The sequence below is a fragment of the Pseudophryne corroboree genome, unplaced genomic scaffold (genome assembly GCF_028390025.1).
Source record: "Pseudophryne corroboree isolate aPseCor3 unplaced genomic scaffold, aPseCor3.hap2 scaffold_225, whole genome shotgun sequence".
Classification (NCBI taxonomy): Eukaryota; Metazoa; Chordata; class Amphibia; order Anura; family Myobatrachidae; genus Pseudophryne; species Pseudophryne corroboree.
In genome coordinates this window covers 942,358-953,238 of record NW_026968900.1, presented here as the reverse complement: position 1 = coordinate 953,238, position 10,881 = coordinate 942,358, and positions in this window count along the sequence as shown.

Sequence of the window (10,881 nt, the reverse complement as noted above, 5' to 3'; positions counted from 1 at the left end):
ATTTTAATTTGTTTTAATAGTATATTGACAGTATTGTTTTCTTTCAAAAATCCAATTAATTTTCTTTACCCGATTATTAAAATGGTAATTGACAAAAGCAAACTACATTGTCACCAGAAGAGCAATACAAAATGTACAAGTGATATATTAAAATCATCTTTCCAGCTTGAATTTCAATGATGCATTGGGGCAACGATTTTGTGAGAAACATCTTCACCCTTAAATAAAGATTTTCTTAATTCCTTACCTGTGTGCTAATTAGATATCACCTTGTTTTCACATTAAACAGACTTCCACATGAGAAAGCAGCAAGGATGCAGTGGCGTTAATGTTTCCTGGTGTCAACCTGTATTATTTCAGTAGATATTGAAATGAGGATGCATCTTGCTGCCTTTCCAATGAAGCAAGTTTAATTTAGTAATAGGTGAAAAACCATCCCTTCAAAGATGTTAATCAGATACTTGGCTTTGTGGACACTTTTCAGAGAACAAATTTGTTAGCATAAAAATAAAGCCAGAAAATGAAGAGCTGTTTAATCAGTCAATTGGATTTTTTTGCCAGCATATTTCTTTTTCTCTGCAACCCACTGCTAAATTGTGCTTCCTAGCTGTTTTTATAAAATCACTGAATCAAATCTAACTCTGATTACATCAGAGAAGGCCAGGTACCCTACACCATAACAGGGGTTTTCGAAATTTTGACTTGTCTACTTAAATATCACCAAAATCTGATCACAAGGTCAATTACGTCCCTGGGTGGGATTGAACCACCAACCTTTTGATTAATAGCTGAACACACTAACCGATTGCGCCACAGAGACACTTTGCAAAAAGTACATACTGACAAAGACTAATAAGCATTCATCTAGAACGTTTCCTAGAAAAACTTTAAAAAGTCAATAATCTGGAGAGTTTTTGTAAGATGTTTCTTCCAGCAACCAATGAAGAAACACATTGGTACTTTCGCATGATGAGTGAGTGCTTCAGGATCTCTTGCACTTACATGTGCAGCAGAGTACTGCACTGGAAGCATGCTGGGCCCATAACCCAGAGGTAGGCAGATTGAAACTATCCTTTGCTATATGCATTTTTTTTTGTTCATTAAAGTAATCCAAAACTGGGATTGATATTTTAGCTTTTATTTTTACTTAAAGTACAATAACTTTTACCATTTTAATTTTTTTTAATAGTATATTGACAGTATTGTTTTCTTTCAAAAATCCAATTAATTTTCTTTACCCGATTATTAAAATGGTAATTGACAAAAACAAACTACATTGTCACCAGAAGAGCAATACAAAATGTACAAGTGATATATTAAAATCATCTTTCCAGCTTGAATTTCAATGATGCATTGGGGCAACGATTTTGTGAGAAACATCTTCACCCTTAAATAAAGATTTTCTTAATTCCTTACCTGTGTGCTAATTAGATATCACCTTGTTTTCACATTAAACAGACTTCCACATGAGAAAGCAGCAAGGATGCAGTGGCGTTAATGTTTCCTGGTGTCAACCTGTATTATTTCAGTAGATATTGAAATGAGGATGCATCTTGCTGCCTTTCCAATGAAGCAAGTTTAATTTAGTAATAGGTGAAAAACCATCACTACAAATATGTTAATCAGATACTTGGCTTTGTGGACACTTTTCAGAGAACAAATTAGTTAGCATAAAAATAAAGCCAGAAAATGAAGAGCTGTTTAATCACTCAATTGGATTTTTCTGCCAGCATATTTCTTTTTCTCTGCAACCCACTGCTAAATTGTGCTTCCTAGCTGTTTTTATAAAATCACTGAATCAAATCTAACTCTGATTACATCAGAGAAGGCCAGGTACCCTACACCATAAGAGGGGGTTTGCAATTTTGACTTGTCTACTTAAATATCACCAAAATCTGATCACAAGGTCAATTACGTCCCTGGGTGGGATTGAACCACCAACCTTTTGATTAATAGCTGAACACACTAACCGATTGCGCCACAGAGACACTTTGCAAAAAGTATATACTGACAAAGACTAATAAGCATTCATCTAGAACGTTTCCTAGAAAAACTTTAAAAAGTCAATAATCTGGAGAGTGTTTGTAAGATGTTTCTTCCAGCAACCAATGAAGAAACACATTGGTACTTTCGCATGATGAGTGAGTGCTTCAGGATCTCTTGCACTTACATGTGCAGCAGAGTACTGCAATGGAAGCATGCTGGGTCCATAACCCAGAGGTAGGCAGATTGAAACTATCCTTTGCTATATGCATTTTTTTTTGTTCATTAAAGTAATCCAAAACTGGGATTGATATTTTAGCTTTTATTTTTACTTAAAGTACAATAACTTTTACCATTTTAATTTGTTTTAATAGTATATTGACAGTATTGTTTTCTTTCAAAAATCCACTTAATTTTCTTTACCCTATTATTAAAATGGTAATTGACAAAAACAAACTACATTGTCACCAGAAGAGCAATACAAAATGTACAAGTGATATATTAAAATCATCTTTCCAGCTTGAATTTCAATGATGCATTGGGGCAACGATTTTGTGAGAAACATCTTCACCCTTAAATAAAGATTTTCTTAATTCCTTACCTGTGTGCTAATTAGATATCACCTTGTTTTCACATTAAACAGACTTCCACATGAGAAAGCAGCAAGGATGCAGTGGCGTTAATGTTTCCTGGTGTCAACCTGTATTATTTCAGTAGATATTGAAATGAGGATGCATCTTGCTGCCTTTCCAATGAAGCAAGTTTAATTTAGTAATAGGTGAAAAACCATCCCTACAAATATGTTAATCAGATACTTGGCTTTGTGGACACTTTTCAGAGAACAAATTAGTTAGCATAAAAATAAAGCCAGAAAATGAAGAGCTGTTTAATCACTCAATTGGATTTTTCTGCCAGCATTTTTCTTTTTCTCTGCAACCCACTGCTAAATTGTGCTTCCTAGCTGTTTTTATAAAATCACTGAATCAAATCTAACTCTGATTACATCAGAGAAGGCCAGGTACCCTACACCATAACAGGGGGTTTGAAATTTTGACTTGTCTACTTAAAGATCACCAAAATCTGATAACAAGGTCAATTAAGTCCCTGGGTGGGATTGAACCACCAACCTTTTGGTTAATAGCCTTACACACTAACTGATTGCGCCACCGCGACACTTTGCAAAAGTACATACTGACAAAGGCTAATAAGCATTCATCTAGAACGATTCCTAGAAACATTTTAAAAAGTCAATAATGTGGAGAGTTTTTGTATGATGTTTCTTCCATCAACCAATGAAGAAACACATTGGTACTTTCCCACGATGAGTGAGTGCTTCAGGATCTCTTGCACTTACATGTGCAGCAGAGTACTGTAATGGAAGCATGCTGGGTCCATAACCCAGAGGTAGGCAGATTGAAACTATCCTCTGCTATATGCATTTTTTTTTTGTTAATTAAAGTAATCCAAAACTGGGATTGATATTTTTGCTCTTTTATTTTTACTTAAAGTACAATAACTTTTACCATTTTAATTTGTTTTAATAGTATATTGACAGTATTGTTTTCTTTCAAAAATCCAATTAATTTTCTTTACCCGATTATTAAAATGGTAATTGACAAAAACAAACTACATTGTCACCAGAAGAGCAATACAAAATGTACAAGTGATATATTAAAATCATCTTTCCAGCTTGAATTTCAATGATGCATTGGGGCAACGATTTTGTGAGAAACATCTTCACCCTTAAATAAAGATTTTCTTAATTCCTTACCTGTGTGCTAATTAGATATCACCTTGTTTTCACATTAAACAGACTTCCACATGAGAAAGCAGCAAGGATGCAGTGGCGTTAATGTTTCCTGGTGTCAACCTGTATTATTTCAGTAGATATTGAAATGAGGATGCATCTTGCTGCCTTTCCAATGAAGCAAGTTTAATTTAGTAATAGGTGAAAAACCATCCCTACAAAGATGTTAATCAGATACTTGGCTTTGTGGACACTTTTCAGAGAACAAATTTGTTAGCATAAAAATAAAGCCAGAAAATGAAGAGCTGTTTAATCAGTCAATTGGATTTTTTTGCCAGCATATTTCTTTTTCTCTGCAACCCACTGCTAAATTGTGCTTCCTAGCTGTTTTTATAAAATCACTGAATCAAATCTAACTCTGATTACATCAGAGAAGGCCAGGTACCCTACACCATAACAGGGGTTTTCGAAATTTTGACTTGTCTACTTAAATATCACCAAAATCTGATCACAAGGTCAATTACGTCCCTGGGTGGGATTGAACCACCAACCTTTTGATTAATAGCTGAACACACTAACCGATTGCGCCACAGAGACACTTTGCAAAAAGTACATACTGACAAAGACTAATAAGCATTCATCTAGAACGTTTCCTAGAAAAACTTTAAAAAGTCAATAATCTGGAGAGTTTTTGTAAGATGTTTCTTCCAGCAACCAATGAAGAAACACATTGGTACTTTCGCATGATGAGTGAGTGCTTCAGGATCTCTTGCACTTACATGTGCAGCAGAGTACTGCACTGGAAGCATGCTGGGCCCATAACCCAGAGGTAGGCAGATTGAAACTATCCTTTGCTATATGCATTTTTTTTTTGTTCATTAAAGTAATCCAAAACTGGGATTGATATTTTAGCTTTTATTTTTACTTAAAGTACAATAACTTTTACCATTTTAATTTGTTTTAATAGTATATTGACAGTATTGTTTTCTTTCAAAAATCCAATTAATTTTCTTTACCCGATTATTAAAATGGTAATTGACAAAAACAAACTACATTGTCACCAGAAGAGCAATACAAAATGTACAAGTGATATATTAAAATCATCTTTCCAGCTTGAATTTCAATGATGCATTGGGGCAACGATTTTGTGAGAAACATCTTCACCCTTAAATAAAGATTTTCTTAATTCCTTACCTGTGTGCTAATTAGATATCACCTTGTTTTCACATTAAACAGACTTCCACATGAGAAAACAGCAAAGATGCAGTGGCGTTAATGTTTCCTGGTGTCAACCTGTATTATTTCCGTAGATATTGAAATGAGGATGCATCTTGCTGCCTTTCCAATGAAGCAAGTTTAATTTAGTAATAGGTGAAAAACCATCCCTACAAAGATGTTAATCAGATACTTGGCTTTGTGGACACTTTTCAGAGAACAAATTTGTTATCATAAAAATAAAGCCAGAAAATGAAGAGCTGTTTAATCACTCAATTGGATTTTTCTGCCAGCATTTTTCTTTTTCTCTGCAACCCACTGCTAAATTGTGCTTCCTAGCTGATTTTTTATAAAATCACTTAAACAAATCTAACTCTGATTACATCAGAGAAGGCCAGGTACCCTACACCATAAGAGGGGGTTTGCAATTTTGACTTGTCTACTTAAATATCACCAAAATCTGATCACAAGGTCAATTACGTCCCTGGGTGGGATTGAACCACCAACCTTTTGACTAATAGCTGAACACACTAACCGATTGCGCCACAGAGACACTTTGCAAAAAGTCCATACTGACAAAGACTAATAAGCATTCATCTAGAACGTTTCCTAGAAAAACTTTAAAAAGTCAATAATCTGGAGAGTTTTTGTAAGATGTTTCTTCCAGCAACCAATGAAGAAACACATTGGTACTTTCCCATGATGAGTGAGTGCTTCAGGATCTCTTGCACTTACATGTGCAGCAGAGTACTGTAATGGAAGCATGCTGGGTCCATAACCCAGAGGTAGGCAGATTGAAACTATCCTCTGCTATATGCATTTTTTTTTTGTTAATTAAAGTAATCCAAAACTGGGATTGATATTTTTGCTCTTTTATTTTTACTTAAAGTACAATAACTTTTACCATTTTAATTTGTTTTAATAGTATATTGACAGTATTGTTTTCTTTCAAAAATCCAATTAATTTTCTTTACCCGATTATTAAAATGGTAATTGACAAAAGCAAACTACATTGTCACCAGAAGAGCAATACAAAATGTACAAGTGATATATTAAAATCATCTTTCCAGCTTGAATTTCAATGATGCATTGGGGCAACGATTTTGTGAGAAACATCTTCACCCTTAAATAAAGATTTTCTTAATTCCTTACCTGTGTGCTAATTAGATATCACCTTGTTTTCACATTAAACAGACTTCCACATGAGAAAGCAGCAAGGATGCAGTGGCGTTAATGTTTCCTGGTGTCAACCTGTATTATTTCAGTAGATATTGAAATGAGGATGCATCTTGCTGCCTTTCCAATGAAGCAAGTTTAATTTAGTAATAGGTGAAAAACCATCCCTACAAAGATGTTAATCAGATACTTGGCTTTGTGGACACTTTTCAGAGAACAAATTTGTTAGCATAAAAATAAAGCCAGAAAATGAAGAGCTGTTTAATCAGTCAATTGGATTTTTTTGCCAGCATATTTCTTTTTCTCTGCAACCCACTGCTAAATTGTGCTTCCTAGCTGTTTTTATAAAATCACTGAATCAAATCTAACTCTGATTACATCAGAGAAGGCCAGGTACCCTACACCATAACAGGGGTTTTCGAAATTTTGACTTGTCTACTTAAATATCACCAAAATCTGATCACAAGGTCAATTACGTCCCTGGGTGGGATTGAACCACCAACCTTTTGATTAATAGCTGAACACACTAACCGATTGCGCCACAGAGACACTTTGCAAAAAGTCCATACTGACAAAGACTAATAAGCATTCATCTAGAACGTTTCCTAGAAAAACTTTAAAAAGTCATTAATCTGGAGAGTTTTTGTAAGATGTTTCTTCCAGCAACCAATGAAGAAACACATTGGTACTTTCGCATGATGAGTGAGTGCTTCAGGATCTCTTGCACTTACATGTGCAGCAGAGTACTGCAATGGAAGCATGCTGGGTCCATAACCCAGAGGTAGGCAGATTGAAACTATCCTTTGCTATATGCATTTTTTTTTGTTCATTAAAGTAATCCAAAACTGGGATTGATATTTTAGCTTTTATTTTTACTTAAAGTACAATAACTTTTACCATTTTAATTTGTTTTAATAGTATATTGACAGTATTGTTTTCTTTCAAAAATCCACTTAATTTTCTTTACCCTATTATTAAAATGGTAATTGACAAAAACAAACTACATTGTCACCAGAAGAGCAATACAAAATGTACAAGTGATATTTTAAAATCATCTTTCCAGCTTGAATTTCAATGATGCATTGGGGCAACGATTTTGTGAGAAACATCTTCACCCTTAAATAAAGATTTTCTTAATTCCTTACCTGTGTGCTAATTAGATATCACCTTGTTTTCACATTAAACAGACTTCCACATGAGAAAGCAGCAAGGATGCAGTGGCGTTAATGTTTCCTGGTGTCAACCTGTATTATTTCAGTAGATATTGAAATGAGGATGCATCTTGCTGCCTTTCCAATGAAGCAAGTTTAATTTAGTAATAGGTGAAAAACCATCCCTACAAATATGTTAATCAGATACTTGGCTTTGTGGACACTTTTCAGAGAACAAATTAGTTAGCATAAAAATAAAGCCAGAAAATGAAGAGCTGTTTAATCACTCAATTGGATTTTTCTGCCAGCATTTTTCTTTTTCTCTGCAACCCACTGCTAAATTGTGCTTCCTAGCTGTTTTTATAAAATCACTGAATCAAATCTAACTCTGATTACATCAGAGAAGGCCAGGTACCCTACACCATAACAGGGGGTTTGAAATTTTGACTTGTCTACTTAAAGATCACCAAAATCTGATAACAAGGTCAATTAAGTCCCTGGGTGGGATTGAACCACCAACCTTTTGGTTAATAGCCTTACACACTAACTGATTGCGCCACCGCGACACTTTGCAAAAGTACATACTGACAAAGGCTAATAAGCATTCATCTAGAACGATTCCTAGAAACATTTTAAAAAGTCAATAATGTGGAGAGTTTTTGTATGATGTTTCTTCCATCAACCAATGAAGAAACACATTGGTACTTTCCCATGATGAGTGAGTGCTTCAGGATCTCTTGCACTTACATGTGCAGCAGAGTACTGTAATGGAAGCATGCTGGGTCCATAACCCAGAGGTAGGCAGATTGAAACTATCCTCTGCTATATGCATTTTTTTTTTGTTAATTAAAGTAATCCAAAACTGGGATTGATATTTTTGCTCTTTTATTTTTGCTTAAAGTACAATAACTTTTACCATTTTAATTTGTTTTAATAGTATATTGACAGTATTGTTTTCTTTCAAAAATCCAATTAATTTTCTTTACCCGATTATTAAAATGGTAATTGACAAAAGCAAACTACATTGTCACCAGAAGAGCAATACAAAATGTACAAGTGATATATTAAAATCATCTTTCCAGCTTGAATTTCAATGATGCATTGGGGCAACGATTTTGTGAGAAACATCTTCACCCTTAAATAAAGATTTTCTTAATTCCTTACCTGTGTGCTAATTAGATATCACCTTGTTTTCACATTAAACAGACTTCCACATGAGAAAGCAGCAAGGATGCAGTGGCGTTAATGTTTCCTGGTGTCAACCTGTATTATTTCAGTAGATATTGAAATGAGGATGCATCTTGCTGCCTTTCCAATGAAGCAAGTTTAATTTAGTAATAGGTGAAAAACCATCCCTACAAAGATGTTAATCAGATACTTGGCTTTGTGGACACTTTTCAGAGAACAAATTTGTTAGCATAAAAATAAAGCCAGAAAATGAAGAGCTGTTTAATCAGTCAATTGGATTTTTTTGCCAGCATATTTCTTTTTCTCTGCAACCCACTGCTAAATTGTGCTTCCTAGCTGTTTTTATAAAATCACTGAATCAAATCTAACTCTGATTACATCAGAGAAGGCCAGGTACCCTACACCATAACAGGGGGTTTGAAATTTTGACTTGTCTACTTAAAGATCACCAAAATCTGATCACAAGGTCAATTAAGTCCCTGGGTGGGATTGAACCACCAACCTTTTGGTTAATAGCCTTACACACTAACTGATTGCGCCACCGCGACACTTTGCAAAAGTACATACTGACAAAGGCTAATAAGCATTCATCTAGAACGATTCCTAGAAACATTTTAAAAAGTCAATAATGTGGAGAGTTTTTGTATGATGTTTCTTCCATCAACCAATGAAGAAACACATTGGTACTTTCCCATGATGAGTGAGTGCTTCAGGATCTCTTGCACTTACATGTGCAGCAGAGTACTGTAATGGAAGCATGCTGGGTCCATAACCCAGAGGTAGGCAGATTGAAACTATCCTCTGCTATATGCATTTTTTTTTTGTTAATTAAAGTAATCCAAAACTGGGATTGATATTTTTGCTCTTTTATTTTTACTTAAAGTACAATAACTTTTACCATTTTAATTTGTTTTAATAGTATATTGACAGTATTGTTTTCTTTCAAAAATCCAATTAATTTTCTTTACCCGATTATTAAAATGGTAATTGACAAAAGCAAACTACATTGTCACCAGAAGAGCAATACAAAATGTACAAGTGATATATTAAAATCATCTTTCCAGCTTGAATTTCAATGATGCATTGGGGCAACGATTTTGTGAGAAACATCTTCACCCTTAAATAAAGATTTTCTTAATTCCTTACCTGTGTGCTAATTAGATATCACCTTGTTTTCACATTAAACAGACTTCCACATGAGAAAGCAGCAAGGATGCAGTGGCGTTAATGTTTCCTGGTGTCAACCTGTATTATTTCAGTAGATATTGAAATGAGGATGCATCTTGCTGCCTTTCCAATGAAGCAAGTTTAATTTAGTAATAGGTGAAAAACCATCCCTACAAAGATGTTAATCAGATACTTGGCTTTGTGGACACTTTTCAGAGAACAAATTTGTTAGCATAAAAATAAAGCCAGAAAATGAAGAGCTGTTTAATCAGTCAATTGGATTTTTTTGCCAGCATATTTCTTTTTCTCTGCAACCCACTGCTAAATTGTGCTTCCTAGCTGTTTTTATAAAATCACTGAATCAAATCTAACTCTGATTACATCAGAGAAGGCCAGGTACCCTACACCATAACAGGGGGTTTGAAATTTTGACTTGTCTACTTAAAGATCACCAAAATCTGATCACAAGGTCAATTAAGTCCCTGGGTGGGATTGAACCACCAACCTTTCGGTTAATAGCCTTACACACTAACTGATTGCGCCACAGCGACACTTTGCAAAACTATATACTGACAAAGGCTAATAAGCATTCATCTAGAACGATTCCTAGAAACATTTTAAAAAGTCAATAATGTGGAGAGTTTTTGTAAGATGTTTCTTCCATCAACCAATGAAGAAACACATTGGTACTTTCCCATGATGAGTGAGTGCTTCAGGATCTCTTGCACTTACATGTGCAGCAGAGTACTGTAATGGAAGCATGCTGGGTCCATAACCCAGAGGTAGGCAGATTGAAACTATCCTCTGCTATATGCATTTTTTTTGTTAATTAAAGTAATCCAAAACTGGGATTGATATTTTTGCTCTTTTATTTTTACTTAAAGTACAATAACTTTTACCATTTTAATTTGTTTTAATAGTATATTGACAGTATTGTTTTCTTTCAAAAATCCAATTAATTTTCTTTACCCGATTATTAAAATGGTAATTGACAAAAACAAACTACATTGTCACCAGAAGAGCAATACAAAATGTACAAGTGATATATTAAAATCATCTTTCCAGCTTGAATTTCAATGATGCATTGGGGCAACGATTTTGTGAGAAACATCTTCACCCTTAAATAAAGATTTTCTTAATTCCTTACCTGTGTGCTAATTAGATATCACCTTGTTTTCACATTAAACAGACTTCCACATGAGAAAACAGCAAGGATGCAGTGGCGTTAATGTTTCCTGGTGTCAACCTGTATTA